The following is a 20,390-nucleotide window of genomic DNA, read 5'->3' on the forward strand; positions in this document are numbered from 1 at the left end:
CCTATGAGAAGGGAAGACTGGAAGACTGAGCTGAGTCGTTCTGAAGTAAGGGACCAGAAGCTGGGAGATGGGTTTGGAGGCCATTAAAATTGTCCAGATGAAGGATATAGAGGGCAAAAGTGAAGAGGTCACGAGGGACCCCAGAAGCAGCACAGAGATGCAGAACTGTGCTGGAGCCGGCTTGTGCCAGCTCATGAGAGCCGGTTATTAAATTTTCAGTCATGTGTTAAACACTGCCTTTATTAGAACTTAAATTACATAAACTCAATAATTTAAAATTCATATTAAAAGCAAAGATAATATCATATGATCCAGGAATATTACTCCTGGGGTATCTATCCAGAGAAAACACTAATTTGAAAACATACATGCAGCTCAAATTTCATAGCAGCACAAATTACAATAGCCAAGACATGGAAGCTACCGTAATGCTCACTGACAGATGTGGATGAAAGGATAAAGAAGGTGTGGTACATGGATACAGTGAAATATTACTCAGCCTTAAAAGAGAATGAAATGATGCCATTTGTAGCAACATGGATGGACCTAGAGATTATCATTCTAAGTGAAGTCAGACAGAGACAAATATCATATATTACTTATTTGTGGAATCTAAAAAAAGTGACGCAAATAAACTTATTTACAAAACAGGAATAGACTCACAGACATAGAAAATAAATTTATGGCTACCAAGGGGGAAAGGCAGGAAAGAATAAATTATGGGCTTGGGATTAGCAGATACAAACTATTTATAAAATAAATAACAAGGTCCTACCATATATCACAGGGAATTGGATTCAATATCTTGTGATAATTTATAATGGAAAAGAATCTGAAAATATGTAGGTAAATATGTGCATGCTCAGTCGCTTCAGTCACGTCTGACTCTTCGCGACCCTATGGACCATAGTCCGCCAGGCTCTTCTGTCCATGGGATTCTCCAGGCAAGAATACTGCAGTGGGTTGCCATGCCCTTCTCCAGGGGTCTTCCCGATCTAGGGAGGGAATCCACGTCTTCTGTGTTTCAGGTGAATTTGTTACCACTGAGCCACAGGGAAGTCCTATATATGTGTATGTATATATATGAAAAAGTGTGTGTGTACGAAAAAGTTTGTGTGTGTTTGTGTACACATATAACTGAAATTAACACAGCTTTGTAAATCAACTATACTTCAATTAAAAATACCCAAACAGGTGGCACTAGTGGTAAGAACCCACCTGCCAATGCAGGACTCATAAGAGACACAGGTTCAATACCTGGGTTGAGAAGATCCCCTAGCAGAGTCAGACACAACTGAAGCGACTTAGCCTGCATGCGCATTCACACACACACACACACACACACACACACACACAAAGTTAATACACTACTCAAAATTCATAGCTTCTGGGTTATTTGACTGCTTTTTGCTGATATCTATGCTCTTGAGGCTACCTCATCTGGTTTTCTATATGGTGGAAAGGCCATGTGATGGTGCCATGATGTAGGTCTCATCCCAAGGTTCACTGACATCGTGTTGGTACCTTGAAATTGTCCACGGTGGGGTAGTTACAGCAGTTAGCAAATTCCATAAATCCAGGGTTTTCTTTGAGAAGGTGTTGCTTGTTGTTAAACGTTTACCAGCCACTACTGGGCAGCAGAGATGTTGGGAAGAGCTCGGAAGTGCCACAGATGGAGTGCAGGGGGAAAGGCCAAGGAATGGTGTGAGGGTTTCTGGTCTGAGACAGTCACCTGCAAGTTCTGCCCATGAGGGATGTGGGATGTGGAGCGATGGGGAGGATGGGCTGACCGGGACAGCTTTCTCCAGGAGGTGTGTCTGCTGCAGGCTTTGAGAGAGAAGGAGGGATCGGTCCAGGGATGGTGGAGCACGTGGCACACACAGGCTTAGTCTGTGGGTTCTTTGTTTAGTCACCTGATGTCTTCAGCCACAGGACGAGGAGTGGGGCTTTCCAGGGCAGAGATTTTACCTCTGAGGGAGTGCTCCAATGATCATGTTCTCTGGGAAGCTAAAAACCTACTAATAACTAGCTGTCTGACTTTGGGAAGCTTACTTAACCACCCTAAGCCTCAGTTTCCTCCTCTGTTACATTAGGACGTTGAGCGAAGCATTTCCATCTTGGGTCCTCTGAGCCTTTGCCCTTCATGCCGTGTCTCCTTGCTGTCTGCTCAACTGCTGGGAATACTTGACTGAGTTCTGGGGGCTCTGCTCCCAAGAGAGTAATTTATGAAGCAGTCACTCATCTGGGCAGCATCCATCAGGTGGGGGAGGCGGGGCTGTGATGCCGTCAGCCTGTGTGAAGGCGCTGCAGAAAGGCTTTATCAAACGAAATGGGACGGATGGATGGCGGGCTTCCCAGTGTCAGGGAAGTATTGATTCAGGCAAATGTATGATCTATCACATGAATATCTGAGGCTGTTGCAGATAGAGACACTGCGGCATGGAGAGTGTTTTTCACATGATGAAGGATGGCTTTTTTGGTGCCACTTCGCTGCAATGAGAAGTGATGTGTGGAGCCCTAGCCTCACTCCCAAATGGTGCATTATGGAAACAATGATGCTCTTTCATCATGACAGGTAAGCAGAGAAATGTACAATTATGGTCCTAATAAAATCAGAGGAAGAGGGATGACAGCAGCCTCTCTAGGGACCCAGAGTTGCCTGGGACCGGGCAAGGTGCAAGGCTGCTAATCAGACTCTCCCGAAGGTGCCTTTCGGAGGGGGTGGAGAGGTAACTGCTGACTCCCTGCGCTGTTGTTTATCTTCCCTGAGAATCAGCGAGCCCACAGGCCTTATCAGGCCTTTATCAGGCCTTAGTCATGCTAGTTATTGCAATCACTATTGGATTCATCTTAATCAAAAATGTCCTAATTTTACATTTAAACCCACTTTCTATTTCTCTCTGTGTTGGCATTTGAGTCTATAAACACACCTGCTTTGATGATGCTGAAACTGAACTCAGAGAGGTCATTTGACTCATTGAGGCTATTTTCCTATTTGGCACAAAAGTTGGGGCCAGAATTCAGTCTTCCCAAACAGTCCAGGACTGATTTCTGCCATACATCAGTTTTGAAGAATACTACAGAGAAAATGCTTACCTCAGTAAACTCCCCCATAGCCCATTTGCTAATGTCAAACCCTGCATTCCATTCAAACCAGTGTTAAAGGATGAGACCCTTGCTTATCAGCCTTCTTCTGTGGGCCTGGAGAAAGATACACTTGGATTCCCATCGCAACTCTGCTATTTCCTACTCTATATATTCCAAATACTCACTATTTCTAAGCCTCAGTTACCGTTACCATATATTTAAATAGAGATGAACTCATAGTCAACCTGTATTAATTGAGCATCTATTATGTGCCAGGTACTATGATAGATGCTGAAAATTATAGTGCTGGCCTCATTAGTATTTTGGCAAAAATTAAATGAAATGAAAGCAAGTAAAGTACTGATCATGGTACCTGGCCAATGTTAAACATTCAGCTGGTGCTAGCAATTAACATGAGGATAAAGTTCCCTCAGATGTCCCTACTTCTTCCTTTTCTGAATATTTATTTGAGGGCCTGATATAATCTGAGTGTTAAGGAGTGAAAAAAAAACACGGTCTCCCTCACTGGGGAGTTCTGTCTCATGGCACTGCTCACCCTGGGATTGAATCCTGTCGCTGCTATTGGTTCAACATTGTCAAGCCTATGCAATGTCTAGTGCAGCACCGCAATCAAAATTATCACTCAATTAGTGATGCTGATTATTATATTATCATTACTCTTAGATTATTATTAAGAGTATTCAGTGCAATATGGGGCTTCCCCGGCAGCTCATTCAGTAAAGAATCCGCCTGCAATGCAGGAGACCGGGGTTTGATCCCTGGGACGGGAAGAACCCCTGGAGAAGGGTATGGCAACCCATTCCAATATTCTTGCCTGGAGAAGTCCACGGACAGAGAGGAGCCTGGCGGGCTACAGTCCATGGAGCAGCAAAGAGTTGGAAATGACTTAGTGCCTAAACGATCAAGAAATGTAATATGAATGTACTAGGTGCCTAGATCACCGATAGCATTTAATTGATGATGCTGAGCATCACTGCTTTTAGATAGATACTTTCAATGTGACGTGAATATCCTGTAGGGAACAAAAAGCAAAGGGGCCATAAAGGCATGAGTTCTCAGAGCTGGCCCTTGACGGGTATATTGAAATTGCTCTGGAAGGAAAGGAAGAGAGGGCTTGCCACAACTGCGGGAACAGAACGTGCAGAGCTCAGAGGGTCCAGAGAGGGGGCAAGTTCCACGTGCCTAGAGGAAAGGGAGAGTTGGGGAGGACGCGTCAAGGTGAGGCCAGAAAGATGGGGCAGGAAAAGACACTGTAAGACACCTAGGAGTGTGTTCTGTGGAAACTGGTAGTGGGGAGACATTGCCGATTTATCAGGGCATGTTTTGGGGTGGGAGACCAGGCAGGCTGCCTTTCCTAGCTCGTCCTGTCACCCCACCTCAATCATCCAACTAAATACTCAGCCAGTAGCTCTGAAAGAGATGCCCCTCTGTCCCTGCTCTTACGGTGCTGAGCCTGGGGTGGGATTTATACTCATCATGCCCCCTGCACGGCCCTGTCTTGGTGGAAGCTTGGCTGAGCATCTGAATTCACCTCCCAGAGCAGAAGGAAGAAAAATTCTGAACCAGACTGTTTGAGCTCCACTTGGCAGAACTGCATTTCCAGTGTCCACGTTCAGAGGTTTTAAGACTGAGGCAGCGTCCCTGTGATTGATACCTAGAGCTTGATGTGGGTGATCCTGCTGACTAGTTTCCCCAGGACTTGATGAATAAGGAAAAAGCAGATGTGAGCAACATCTCTCCTGCAAGCCTACCGTATCAGGGAGGTTGAGCTCCCTCACTGTCTTTCTCTGTATCCCTTTCATTTCCGTTGTATGTTTCTGCCTTTCCTGATAATCAGCATCAGTAATTGAATGGTAATTGTGTTCGGGCATCTAGTACATTCATATTGCCCTGAAAGTATCCGTTTATCTGTTTAATAATAATCTAACAGCAATGTTAATAGGATAACGATAATCTGTCTTATTAGTTGAATGCTAATTGTGTTTGAGGCACCGTGCTAGACGTGCACACAGATAAGCTTGCCACCTCACGTGAGCTTGCATGATTATGCCGGGAGCAGAGGCAGGTTTCAAACCCAGAATGCCCTCTGCCCTAAGACAGATCTCCTGTTCTCTGTTCTACATGAATGATGGACTGTTTTCCACTCATCCCTTTGAGATTTTAGCAGTGTTATTCACTTGTCAACAGGTTGCCCCTGCATTTTAATTTCCTCTTGCTCAGCAGCAGGTGGTGGGACAGGGGCGCAGCTGATTTCTGAACTGATTTTCCCTTCAGGGAGTGGCTTTGTCGTCTCTCCTGGTGACTCCCTGCGTGGAAGTCACACTGTCCGCCTGGCGGGGGTGCTGTCTCTCCCTCAGCCTGCGGGAAGTCCACCGCCTTGGCCGGGAGCGCCCTTGCTTGCTGCTTCTGGGAGGATTGAAGGGATGGCCATTTCCCACTGCAAAGGGTCAGACTGCATGGGTCAGAGCATCCGGGCCTTGCCTTTGGTGGGGCTTCTATTTTCTCTCTGCTTGGGAACTAACTCCCTCAGCACAATGTAAAACAGAGGCGATATCTACTAGTATCAGACCTTCAATTTCTTACGTAACTTCCAGAGCCTGAGGTGTTCCATGGAGACCCAGGACCTCACAAGCCCAGCTGGGTCCTTCATGGCAGAGGTCCCCAACCCCTGAGTCACAGACCAGTATGGGTCCATGGCCGCTTACGAACCAGGCCACACAGCAGGAGGTGAGGACAGGTAAGTGAGCAAGGCCTTAGGAGAGTGTTCTCCAAGTGCGGTGTTTGAATCCCTGGATGTCCCTAAGACTCTTTCAGGATTTCTAGGAGATCAAACCACTTTTTTTTTTTTTTACATGTATAAAACAAGAAATGAAATGTGATTTTATTTAAGGCAATACTGGGCTACTTCACAAATCATTACCTCAAATATTTATTCTGCTCCACATTACTAGTTTCTATCACATTCACAAAGGATTTTTAAAAATACCAAATACTTAAAATCTTTGATGTAGCAAATTCTTTATTCACATTTCCATTATATTTCATGGAGTCATAGTAACTATGTCCAATTAGAAGCAATGAAAAAACAGTAGCCATAGGAAATTGCTAAAGAGTCTGCTCTAATTTCACATGAATACCACCCAAAAAAAATCCTGGACGGTAAATTTACAAAAAGCAGAGAAAGGTGTTGGTATAATGTGTCTACTTCGTGAAAAGCAATTTTCTTGTGAATAAATGTTTTATGTAAAAATTAATGAACTATGGCAGAGTCTCTAGTCTCAGTTCAAAAAATTCTTAAAACAATAAAAGAGCAGTTTCAAAAACTTGATCACTGAGTTAAAAATTAAAATTCCAAATGTAAAAAAAGACACTGTTCATGCAAATACTAATATGTTATTTTCCTTTCCCACTGTGTTGACATTTGCACCAGCTGTGACAGAGCAGTGGTGGGCGAAACTGCTGGCACCTTAGACCCAAGCCATGGCACCAAACTGTACTAGGAATCATGTTTTTCACCAGGACACATTTGCTGAAGGGGAAAGTAAAAGTTTGGGTTTCCTTAAGAAACCTGCATTGGGTTCTTCAAAATATTTTGTATGGCAAAATAAGAAGTGTCCATAAAGTACTTCTGCCGCATGCCAAAGTACCATGAACATCTGTGGAAAAGTAGCTGTGTGGTTGTTTGAGCCGCTTTTCCCATGGAACACCGTGTTTACCTGCAAGAATGACTGATAGTCAAAATATCATTATTCATACTTGGGTGTCTAGCAGGTTATTTTCTAAAAAAGGCATGACGTGGGCCAGTCAATTCAAGGAGACCAACTGACAATATTCTTGACAAAAAGAAAACTGAGCTTTCAAGTGAAAATTAGACTTTTGAAGAAATTCTAACTACCACTGTAAGTTTGATAGCTCCCTAGTTCTTCAGATTTTTTCTGATGAGATTGATGGTGATATTAATCATCATGACTTGTTTGGAATATTATACAATGAACTGTGTCAACAATTGGAAGATCTGCATAAATCAATGAACGAAAATATTTTCCAAATGACCAAAGCATACTTTTAGAAAAATCATGCATGGATGCATACCTTTACTTGTTGGATTTCTCTACTAACAGCTTAAGTTTAAATTTTTCAAGTTTGCTAAGTCACTAAGTTACTCTTTTTCGTGTCCTTTCCAGCTTCTAAAATGTTGCTTGTTTGTGTTTGAGCATTTAGGTTTTAAATCCCTTTGCAGTAATACCAGTGAGATTTTGGGAAAGAAGAATTGTAACTATGTGTCTAACCTGTCATAATGATTTAGAAGTCTTTTTTCCTTTGAATGGATTAAAATCACCTGAGATGGTCTAAAATGACCAGATTTTCAGTTGTCCTTTCTACCAACCCCACTTTTAGAGCCTGCTCTGCAGATAGACGTGCGTGTGTGTTCATATGTGCATTTGGAAGAGAGGGCAATCGTGTGTGCAGATAGATTTCCCGTCCTATCATTTTTTACCATTGGTTTTACGGTCATTTTTCCAACTATAGTGAAAGTGAAAGTCGCTCAATTGTGTCTGACTCTTTGCAATCCCATAGGCTATACAGTCTATGGAATTCTCCAGGCCAGAATACTGGAGTGGGTAGGCTTTCCCTTCTCCAGGGGATCTTCTCAACCCAGGAACTATCTTTTAAAGGTCTGTTGTACGTCATGCATGGTAACAGATGCTCAAGGATATAACCTGCTATAGTTCCTTTCCTCAGAGTTTCTACCATAGAGAAAGAAAGCTTTTAAACCCTTGGAATTGTACAGAGTGATACCTAACTGTATCGTAACAACTGCATGGTGTTGGGACTAGGCGGTCTAGAACCGAACAAGGGGAGAGAGAGGAGGGTTGGGGTAGGTAGGGGCTTAGAGAGGCGATGAGGCTGCAGGGAGCCCCAAGGGCAAACTTTGGAGGGGCCGAGTGGAGAGGACATTCCGGGAGGGGGATCTCTGTGTGACCCTCCCTGGCCTGCAGAGTTCTAGCTCTGCTAGCCTTTCATTTTGCTGGCTGATATCTGTCCTCTTGCAGAAATATGCTCACGTTGACTGCCCGCTGGCATTGTCCTTCTCCCAGTCTTTCTTTAGTTCACTTTGAACTTAACAAAATTTTACTTCCTGAGAAAGCTCTCCTTGATCCCCTCAATCCAGATTACTGCCCCACCCCCAACCTGTGACCAAGTGTTCTATTCTCACATTATGCATCAAGCCTTCTCCTTCTCGGTTTCTCAGCCAATTGGTAATTGTACATGTATTTGTGTGGTTATTTGTCTGACTTCCATGTTTCACACTCAACAGGAAGTTCCAGGATGGAACTTGTCAAAGTGAGATCCAAAGAAATAGTTAAGTCAGAATCAACCAGGTGCTTAGGAATATAATGCAGATTCCCAGGTCCACCCCTGTCTCATCGGATCCGAATCTCTGAGTGGAGCTTAGGAATCTGTGCTTCAGTCATTTCCTGAATGATGCCCATTGTCCACTGCCTGCTCTGCCACTGTCTGCAGCTATGAAATGGCCTTGGGTACCAGTTATCAGGGGGAACTTCCCACAAGGACCTGAAGGATTTCGTGGGAAGATGAAACAGCATGAGGAATCTCTTTCTCAGAAGGTCTGTAAACACAGTGTGAATTTTCCATCAGATGGGTGGATTTAAGTTCTTCCTTAGCTCACGCCAGGAAGATCTGTGAAATAAATGTACTTCTTTATTATGCCCACAGGAGGTCAGTGAAACATTAGGCCTATCTTTTTTTAAAATAAAATTCAGAACAGAAGAATTTTGAACAGTGCTGTTTTACAAGTAGACTGCTTCCACATTACAAAGGATAAGCCTTGTTTACTAATAGGCTTCTTGGGTGAGTGTGTGAGTTTCTATGCAGCCAAAAATCCAGCAGTGCCCTGTTCTTCATAGGGAAAGGTACATTAGCTTTCAGGTTCGTAAACTTTAATCCATCAGTAGGCTTTCTAAAATAACTGTCCTTGGAGATCTGGGAGTCATTTTAAGGTAGAGAAAATTCTCGGCTTTAAGTTGCTCTAGGTCTCCTCTTGAGAAGAGTTTGAGATGTCTGGCATTCCTAGATTCAATGTCCCCCCAGTGGACCTGGGGCAGACAGATGATTAGCTGAGCATAGAAGTGGGGTAATAGAGGCTCAGAGAGGCTAGACCACCGGACTGAAGGCGCGCAGCAGTGCAAGAGCAGACCGGGCCCCGTCTCCTGGGCCTTCCTTCCGAGATGTGGCTCACGTCCTAGGCTGCTCAAGCCAAGTACTCTCTGAGCCCAGTTACACCATCCTGTTCGTCTTCTGTCGGGCTTCTGTCTGGAGCTCCGCCGTTGGGCTTTTCCCTAGCTCGGCTTCTTCTTCATGGTCATCCAGCGAGAGTGGATGAAGCAGGACTGGGGAAGAACCCGTCGTGGTGGCCTCGGGATCTGAGTCCACTTCCTGAGCACTTATCACGGCCCCAGCAGAAGACCCAGGCTCGCCCCGGGGGCTGGCCACAGCGACTCCTCACTCGGAGGGCCCTCTGAGGCTGCAGAGCTCTGGTGGGTTTCCTCCCGGCCCTCTCTTTTGTTTTAGCCACATGCAAATGGCTTCATGACCAACACATCGCAGATCCAGACGGTGCCAGGTCATGAATACCTGACTCCAAGTGAAAGATCGTGCTGATCTACCCTAACCAACTCATGAATTTATTCAGTAGGTTACTTGTCAGATGATGTAAGAGGACCTCCTCCCTGCCAAGCATTTTCCCAGGTCCTCAGGGTCTCAGAGATGTGCAAGGTGTGGGCTCCACTGTGAAGGAAATTGTTTCAAGGAGAGGAGGATGACTATAAAACCAGCCATGACTGAAGTACGTTCTGAAAAGTGCTACAATAGGTGTATATCTGGGAGAAAAGAGAAACATAAACAAGAGGACTTCTCTCACCTGGAGGGGATAAACTGATAAATGACTCTTTTTACACATCCTTGAGAACATCCCAGTGAAGATTTGTGGCTGCTGTGGAGTGAAAGAAAAGGCGAAAAACGGAATGGGCTCCCTCCCTTACGAGACTCCCTGTGGGACTGGGGAATCTGGTGAACCAGCTCTGCTGAGTGGGATGTGTTGACAAGTTCAGTGTGAAGGGCTCCTACCCTTGGAGCCTTCCTGGACAGAGCAGAGTCTTCCAGATTGCCGAGGGGGGTGATCCCGTTCCCCACCATCCCCTTCCCAAGACTCATTGGTCAGAGTAGAGGTCCTGATTGAATCCTGAGTACTGGTTCCCCTGGACTGACAAAGAGGCCCATCTGGCCAAGCCACGGGAAGGCAAGGACTGCCTAGGACTGATCTAGATCTGTTCTACATCCTGGGGGCTGACAACTTCTCCCATCACACAAACCTTTCTTCTTCCTCCCCTCTCTCGACTCCCTCCCATTAGATGACCAACTTATCCTTGTTGGCCTGGGATTACCTCCATTTTCAGACTGAAAGTCCTGTGTCCCAGAAACCCCCTCAGTCCTGGGTAATCTTGGATGCTTGATAATTCTTTCGTTCTGACCCAATTAGACAGAGAGCGCCAGGCTGGCTCCGAGGCACCCTGAACTCTTGTGTCTGCCCATGCCCAACTGATCTGCTAAGTAGCAAGGATGATTTCTCCAGCAAAACCCACACCTAGCTCCAAAGCAAGTGTATTTTTTTCCTAGGGCCACCTTAATAAAGTACCACCAACTTAAAATGGCTTAAAAGAGCAAAATCTTATTGTCTCACAATAGTGGAGGCTCTTCTAACTAAGTTAGAATAGTCTAACTTAGTTAGACTACTAGTCTAACCAGACTAATAGTCTGGTTTCCTCTGAAACCAGAAGGGGAGAATCATTCCTTGCTCTTCCTAATTTCTGGTGAAGTGAAGTGAAAGTCATTCAGTCATGTCTGACTCTTAGTGACTTCATGGACTGTAGCCAGCCAGGCTCTTCTGTCCATGGGCTTCTCCAGGCAAGAATACTGGAGTGGGTAGCTGTTCCCTTCTCCAGGGGATCTTCCCAATCCAGGGATCAAACCAGGGTCTCCTGCATTGCAGGCGGATTCTTTTACCATCTGAGCCACCAGGGAAGCCCTAGCTTCCGGCGGTGGCCAGTAATTCTTGGCTTGCAGCTGCAACACTTCAGTCTCTGCCTCTGTTGTCATGATTGTGTTCTTCCCATGTATCTCTGTCTCTTTTATCTCTATAAGGGTACCAGTCAAATAGGATAAGGGCCCACCCTGTCCAGTATGCCCTCCTCTTAACTGATTACATCCTCAGTGACCTTATTTCCAAACAAGGTCATGTTCCAAGGCGCTGGGAGTTAGAACTTCAGCATATCTTTTGGGGAACACAAGTCAACCCATAACAGCAAGTGGGAAAGGATGGATCGAGGCCCCTTTCTTTAAAAGGTGGCTTGTGTACACAGCAGGCATTAAGGCATTCATAGAGTTTACTTAGTTCACTAAATTGGCTTTTTGGGGAGCTCTCTTTCTGTTCCTACCTTTTGTTTTTGTTTATGTTTCTTCTTTTATCTGTTCCTCTGCTTTTTCCATTTCCCATTCCCCAACCTCCATTAAGCTGCTGCTCCCAGTACCCCCAGACCCCCCCACACCGACTATACCTTCCTGTAGGAAAGCTCTCTGCCTTCATAGTTCCAGGACTTACCACAACCTTCATCTCAGCTTGAACCCTTTCCTTAGTCACTGCTTGTTACTTTCAGTCCTGGGGTCTACAGAAGGGCTGGGGGCGTGATGGCAAGGAGATTCCATACAAAAGAGTATCGCTGAACAATAAAGATGTAATCTGCCCAGAGCTTTCTTTATGCCTTTGATCTCATCTTCATGTTGTGTTTTTCTTATATGATTTCATTTAGAAAAGGAGTTCTGCTTTAAAAAAGAGACAGAGAGAGAGGAAATTATATCTCTAAGACATATAGTGAGAGGAGTCTTCTGCTCACAAGGTTGATAGTTCAAGCGGGTAGTGACTTGGAGAGGTGCTAGAGAACTGAATAAGCATTCATTCAGTGTCAACACTGGCCTGAGACATACATTAAATATGTGAAATCCCACTCTACCCTAACTTGTCCTTTTTTTTTTTTTTTTTTAATGTGGCTTGTGGGATCTTATTTTTCCCCACCAGGGATTAAACTTGGGGCCTCAGCAGTGAAAGTGCAGAGTCCCAACCACTGGACCCCCAGGGAGTTCCCAACATGTCCATTTTTTAAAAGCTAAGTGGAAGTCCATCACGGCAAACAAATGCAATAGTCCTCAGCATTTGGAGGGCAGGGGGTGCGTGGTGAAGATTGGTTTCAGAATCATCATGTCCTCGCCTCACTCCTGCAGACACCAGAGTCTGTGGCTGCTCTCGCCACTTCTATAAAACAGGGTAGGGCAGTCAGTCCTCTGCATCCTGATGGGATCCAGTTGGCTGAATCCATGGATATAGAGGGCTGACTGCGTGATTGGCAGATGTTCCGGTGGCTGGCCCAGAGTCCCACTTCTTCTCCTTTCCCTGTGGCCACTGCTAAAGGTTGAAGGCATGGTTTCCCTTTTGAGAACTGTCAAGTGGTAACCCAGCCCCCCAGTGTTAGATGAAGACGGGGCCCAGAGAGGAGCGGTAGTTTGCCCAAGGCCCTGCAGCAGTCGTTGGCCGGGCACCAAGTGGAGCCGAGCTTTCCCAGGGTGAGAGCCGAGCCTGGGCCTCGGCCAAGGGCAGAGCAGGACTCCTCTTGCTTCGACGTCTGTGATCCCCATTTCTTGGCTGGGAGTTTTATCCTCTTGCTGCCCCACCTGTCCAGTGACCAGCTCTTACTCATCCTTCAACATTACATCCTCCTTTTTGAAGTCTTTCTCAACTGGCCACGCCAGCTTAACTCTTCGCATGCCCACCCTGCGTCATCCATATCAGAGAGGTTCTTATGTTCCTTCACGTAGATTTGTCTGGGTGTCAGTCACTGCCACTTCCTATTAACCTGTAATGTGCCTCATTCCTAAAAGATTTCAGATAACCATTTTCTCCACTATTTGGGGGGTATTCAACAGGGTAAATCTAGCACCTAGCACAGTGCCAGCATGTTGTAAGTATAGAGCCATTATTTCTTATAATAAAAGAATTATACAGCTGGGTGGAAGTCAACTTATATTCTAAGCCAAGGTGCCCCAAACTTTAAGGCATGTTAAACCATTTGGGAATTGTGCTAAAATTTAGATTCTGATTCAGGAGGTGTAGCTTAGGGGCCATGATTCTACATTTAACAAGCACCAAGTGGATACTGATGCTGCTGATACTCAGATCATACTTTTGGGTAACATAGAGAAGATTGTGATATGCTCTGTTACCATAATGAAAAGTGTTGGGAAGGTAGGGCTAGAGTAGGCATAGTCAAGGAGTTGAAGGCATATCCAGGAGTACACACAGCTGGGACTCAGAATGAGACTTGCAGAAATCCTCCAGCTAACGGTTCCTGTTTGCCTGGGGCTCAGCCAGAAATGGACATTAGCACTGTTGACTTGGGGAAAACTCAAGGCCATCAGGAGGTTCTCTCCCCATTCAGCAGGATGGGGCCTTTGGAAGGCAAGACAGACTGGGAATCTCAGGAATACTTTCTCACCTTTGGGAAAGAACATACATTTTTACAAAATGCAACACATACACTGTCTCAAAGATTCTTAAGGGGGAGGTGTCATCATGTGGAAGACAAAACTGAGGCTCACACACATAAAAAAGGCTTTCTAGGGTTATTCAGTCCACAGGACGTTGATGAAAAGGATACTGCGATTTGATTTTCATTACGTCTATTCTTATAGCATGCTCCCTACCCTAACATCTTACTACTTTAGTATTGTAGCTTGTTGGAATAATTATCTTCCAGGCAAACTGGGACTTAGTCTGAGCTGTTTGTCATCAAACTCTTAGCACCTAATGTGGGGGTTTTGGACCTAGGAAGCACTGCAAGAATATTAGTTAAAGAAAAGACTATTGAGTCTCCCCATGGGAGGGTCTCCACTTTTACACTCCGTCAAGATTATGGGTTGCGTTCAGCTGATGACAATGGAGCACTGATGAGGTCAAGGCCCTGGGTGTGGTTCCCTTGTATGAGTGACAACTTCGCCTGGTTCCCCGCCCGTGCTTCTCAACACGCTCAGCAGTCTCAGTGGAAATGGGACCCATCACTGATTCAGGAACTTGGCCTCCTGAATCAGAGTCTTTGGGGCTGGCCCTAGGAATCTGCATTTTAAGTAAAATCCAATGTGATTCTTTAGGGCTCAAAGACCTTTGGTTTAGGCTGGTCAGACACATCTCCCCAGAAAGGGTTAAAAAATCCCTGTCCCCACCGACTCCCACCCCCCCATGACTCACTCTGACTTGGACAGGATTCAGACGTGCCAGCCAGTCATGGCTTTTCTTTGAAGCCCCTTCGAACTAATTCCACTCCCTTCCCTGAAGGGCTTAGAGTGGGACAAGCACACTTGGCTCAGGAACAAACAGAAATTTCACCCCAAATCCCCATCTTCGCCCCCCTCGCCTCCTCCCCACCTCGTGAAACAGAGCCGGCCCCTCCCTTCCTGGTGCTGGTGGAGGAGGGAGCAGGAAACTGATTCATCCACCAGGTGGGCATCAGGAGATAAAAGTCCGATCCTTTATCCCTTTAAACATCCTGCCGCAGGGAGAGGAGAGTAAACCAGGACTCTCTGTACTCCGAGGACCTTGGTCGTTCCTTACCCATCTCGAGATAAACCAGATCAGTTAAGTTCCCCTCAGAACACAGCGTTTCTTCTTCTGTCCAGTGCCTTCCCAACAGCAGCTCTGCCAGTGGCGTCTCGGTAGCCTCCTCCCAGGGCTACAAGGATGGGGTGTCTCTCCTCACCTCTGGGACAGATGATTTCTACCATCTGAAACAACACAGAGTTTGAACTCAGGGGGCCGGATTCCAATCCAGTCTCTGATCCTTACATGCCCCATGATTTGGCCAAGTCACTAAACGTCTGTCTCTCATTTCTCAACTCTAAACAAGGAATGATTCTATTCCTCCCTGCTTTCAGTAGGGCTTTGGAGGGCAAATAAATGAGTCTTGTTTTGGAAAGGGTAGAGCTGTGACCTGTTCTAAGCAGGAGGTGACCTGAGTGATGTCCTGAAATCCTCTATATCAGCGTTCTATCTGTAGCCGACAGGAGGTGACCCGTGGGGGTGTCCCGTGGTCCACAAACATCGGTGAGATCAGAATGCTGCCATACTTGAAAAATTCCCATGTCTTGGCTCTGCCAGCAAATCAGAGGTGCGCCATGTCATTCTAGTGCAGATGGACCAGTGGTCCAGGTATCACCTCCAAGCAACCCTAGATACTTCATGTCATTCTAGTGCAGATGGACCGGTGGTCCAGGTATCACCTCTGAGCATCCCTAGGAGGAGATGGAGAGGGCTGGTTCACTCCATGTGTGAGGTTGATGGAGAACTCTACCTTCCATCACCCTTCGTAGACTTTGACTCTACAGCTGCTATCAAGAGATGTTGTTGTCCAGTCACTAAGTCGTGTCTGACTTTTTGTGATCCCATGGACTACAGCACATCAGGCTTCCCTGTATTTCACTATCTTCCAGAGTTTGCTCAGACTCAGGTCCATTGAGTCAGTGATGCCATCAGCATCAAGAGATGGGAAGTTTCCTATTCAACTTCCCCATAGTTTTTAAACATGTTAGTTTGAACTTGTTACCTTATTTGTCATCTTATTTGCCCTCAAAAGTCCTAGTGAAGGCAGGGAGGAATAGAATCATTTCTTTTTTCAGAGCTGAGAAAAGAGAGACAGATGTTTAGTGACTTGGCCAAATCACAGGGCATGTAAGGAGTAGAGATTGGATTGGAATCCAGCCCTCTGAGTTCACGTTAGGTTTGGGGGAGCTAAACAGGCTGTTCACACTATTAGATTCTGAAGGACTCCTGGCCCTGCCCCTCATCTGAGTCTCTTCTCAGTCATGTCCTCTCTCATCGGCACATCCAGGGTCTGGAACCTCAGGTCCATGACCCAGGAATGAGCTGTCTGTTCAGTTGATTCTGAGGTTCCTGCACTGACCCCTTCATGTTTTTGTTTTCCAGAGGTAAGCTATCTTCTTTGCCAGAAAATAATTCTTTACGAACAAGCATTTTTGGAACCTTGACAGGGGCTGGTGCCTCAGATAACAGCATAGAGGAGCTGACCCACTGGGCCTTTTGAGAAATTCTTACCCAGGTAAACAATTGCATCTCAAACTGTAGGGTGCCAATTATACAAATGATGTCAGTCTCCCACTGAAAACCTTCCAGTGGGTTCTCATTATACTTAAACTCTAAACACCTTACTCTTGTCCTTGTCTGCAGCCCTGGGCTCACCTCACATGCTCAGCGTGTCCCACATTGATCTTCCTGTTCATTTGATGCAAACCAGTCCCACTTTGGGCCCTTTTCAGTGACCGTGTCTTCTACTCAGATTCCCCTTTCTTCTTACTTTGTAGGAGCTGACTCTTTCTTGCCTCAGATCCCTCTTTAAATGTCACCTCCTCAGAGAGGCCTTCCCTAACCGCTCAATCTACTATTTGTCTCTATCACATGATCCTATTCTCATTTTCTACAGAGCACTCAGCACTCTGATATTTTTCCTATCTATTTCTTGAGTTTTGTTTCTATCTACTAGGCTAGAAGACAAAATCTCTTGTTTGTTTTAATTTCCTGCTTTTAGTATAGTACTGGGCCTGAAGCAGGCCCTCAGGAAATATATGACGACTCAGAAAGAATTGCTTTTAGAGCAGGGCGATCAGAGCCTCAGTTTCTTCATTTATTGAGCAGAGATTGTGTAACACTGACTTTGTAGAGTTGTAAGTTTTTAATAGGAAAGAATATGTAAAAAGAAGACAGAGAAAGCCAAATATCACCTATATGTGGGATCTGAAAAATGGTACAAGTGAACTTATTTACAAGACAGAAAGACTCACAGAATAGAAAACAAGCATGGATACCAAAGGGGAAAGGAAATGGGGGAGGGATAAATTGGGAGCTTGGGATTAACAGATACACATTAGTGTATCTAAGTTAGATAAGCAGCAGGTCATACTGTATAGCACAGGGAACTCTATTCACTCTCTGGTAATAAACCATAATGGGAATGAACGTGGAAAAGGATGTGTACATAATGGACAACGGAATCATTCTGCTGCACACCGGAAACTCACGCAACACTGTAAATCAACTGTGCTTCAATTAAAAAACAAACTGCCTTGAACACAGGAGATGCTGACAAAAGCAATTATTAATTAATTAAAAGAACTCCCCTCCTCCTCCTTCCTCTGGCTGTAGCTCTGCCACTTAGGAGCCCATGGCCTTCGGGGGTCATTTTTGCTCTCTGGGCTCTGTGAGGGGAAAGGAATGTCACCAGGTCGTCGGCACAGACAGTCTGAATTTCCTGTTCACCAGGAGGAAGGAAACTAGGTCTCTTTTTCCCCAGCCACAGGGCCTAAAGGGCTTCCCTCAGTTAGCATGGAGGTGCTCCTCTCCTGCCTAGATGGGCATGCCTAGCTTCAGAAGGGAAGCTAGTGAAAGGGACCATTCTTTGAATACTAAGCAGGATCTTAATTTCTCCTTGAATTGACAAGCTTTATATTATGGCTCTGCTGTTGGCAGATAGGGGGGAACCTTGATAGTGGCTGAGTTAAATATGGCCGGGATTTACGGTAGAATAAAAGGTCCCAGATTAATAGGGTTTCTTTTCTCTGAACCGTAAATTGGAAGCCCTCATGCCTGATCGGCTACTAAATCTCCAGTGCCGAGGGCTGCTGGATGGAGAGCTTTGGAAGCACCCACCTGGCAGCTGAAGGTTCAAGCAGATGATCTCAACAGAGGCTTTGCTCCGCAAGGTGTGCTGGGTTGAAGGGCAAAGAGACCTACCTTTTGCATGGTGATGATGACATCACACTGGCTTAAGAGAACTTCAGCCTTCCCCCAATCATCTCAGGAGAGGGCCTGAGCAGAGGGCAGCAGGTGGGGGACTGGAGGGAGCACAGGCAGGGAGCATCATGGTTCAGCGGCTCGGAGTTATTTGAGCAAATTTGATAAGCACCTTCTCACCCTCCCTCTCTGAAAGAATGCCGCAGAGATAGAAAATGGTCCAGGATCTGTGACTGCTCTGGGCCATGCCTGTAAGCCCCCAAGGATATGTCCTCTGGGAAAATACCCTGCAGCACTTTAAGAAGCAGACTCTGGTTAGAGCAAATAGAGTGCTCTCACTGATTTGAAGTCTGGTGGGCGAGGGGCAGAGCACAAGACTGAAAGGCAGGAAATCTTGTTTCTTGTCACAGTAAACTTCAAGGTGGTTAGGATCGTGGTTGATGTCATTTTAGGAATGAAGAAACCAAAATCCAAGGAGAATAGGTGACTTGTCCACAGTATGCAGTTGGGAGACAGTCACTGAACAAGAGACAAATTCCCTGGACACCTCAGCCCTTCATGTGTTCTCCTGTTAAAGCTGCCTCCAATGCCCCTGTCCATAAAGAGGAGTACAGATGGTGATGGGAGGATGTGGACACGGTGATGATCCAGGGTTTCGTCCTGCTGCTTCCAGCTTTCTCCAGGCAGGGAAACAGACTGTGGACTATGATGGTTATGAAGACAAGCTAAGAAATTCAGTGCCTTTATGGGGCTTAGAAAAGAGGCCTATTCTGGGTAAATGTAGCCCTGTGTCAGGCCCAGACTTTTGCCTCAACTTATCCTTTAGGCCCCTGATAGCTCAGTTGGTAAAGAATCTGCTGGCAATAGAGGAGACCCTGGTTCGAATCCTGGGTTGGGAAGATCCACTAGAGAAGGGCTAGGCTATCCACTCCAGTAGTCTTTGTCTTCCCTTGTGGTTCAGCTGGTAAAGAATCTGCCTGCAATGTGGGAAACCTGGGTTTGATCCCTGGGTTAGGAAGATGCCCTGGAGAAGGGAAAGGCTACCCACTCCAGTATTCTGGCCTGGAGAATTCCAAGGACTTTCCATGGGGTTGCAGAGTCAGACATGACTGAGAGACTTTTGCTGAGAGTTGGACTATAAAGAAAGCTGAGCACCAAAGAACTGATGCTTTTGAACTATGGTGTTGGAGAAGACTCTTGAGAGTCCCTTGGACTGCACCAGTCCATCCTAAAGGAAATCAGTCTTGAATATTCACTGGACTGATGCTGAAGCTGAAACTCCAATCTTTTGGCCATCTGATGCGAAGCACTGACTCACTGGAAAAGACCCTGATACTAGGAAAGATTGAAGGCGGGAGGAGAAGGGGACGACAGAGGATGAGCTGGTTGGATGGCATTACCGACTCGATGGACATGAGTTTGAGCAAACTCTGAGAGCTGGTGATGGACAGAGAAGCCTGGTGTGCTGGAGTCCATGGAGTTGCAAAGAGACGGACATGACTGAGCAACTGAACTGATCCTTTAGGCTGTTTTTTTTCTTTTTTTCTCATTTTTACAGAGAATAGTGTACACACCCACACACAGCTGCTCTGCTGATGGGAATTCAAATCACAGCTTCATAAGGAGCCTTTCCATCACAAAGACTTGCCGTTTACCTCTCTCCTCTTCCTTCTGCTCTTTGAAGCAATTTCTTCAAGGAATTGTCTACTAAAAACACCTAGACAACTTACCCCACTGCCTATCTGAGACTTTTGACAGAACTTCTGCCACAACTCCACCCTACCTGGACCATTCAATCTAGGAAGGACATAGAAACAAGTAGCAGAGGTTGGGAAAGCTTTGCTGAGATTGACAGTCAGGTGGGACTCACTCCAGGCATCATTTCTTCTCATGTCATCTACCATTTTCCTGGTGTCTTCCACTGTTTTCCTGGCCAGTCTTGGAGTGTTTCCAACCCATCTGAGCCAGTAGTCATTAAGCTGCTTTGGCTAGAGCTTCCACAGACACATATCAGAATATTAATGTCCAATCCACTTTTTCTTTTTTTTTAAATGTCAACAACTCAACTTACTTTTGGCTTTTACTTTGCTGAATTAATAGTCAATTTCTCTTATGAACAGGAAGGTGACCTTCTCTTGGATAAAATACAAACATTTTCCCACTAGTAAGTGTGCTTCTGAAAGACCAAACCCTCACTGCCATAAAGGAAAAGAAAAATCCATTGTGTGTGCATGCATATGTGTATGTGTGTGCATGTGTGCACAGGCATGCATATTAATTATTTAGGATTCATTAAAATTGCACTCAGGGGTCTAATGAAAGAGAAAAATAAAATAAAGCTTTTGGGTTGAGGGTA

Source organism: Cervus elaphus, chromosome 14 (genome assembly GCF_910594005.1).
Source record: "Cervus elaphus chromosome 14, mCerEla1.1, whole genome shotgun sequence".
NCBI classification, from domain to species: Eukaryota; Metazoa; Chordata; class Mammalia; order Artiodactyla; family Cervidae; genus Cervus; species Cervus elaphus.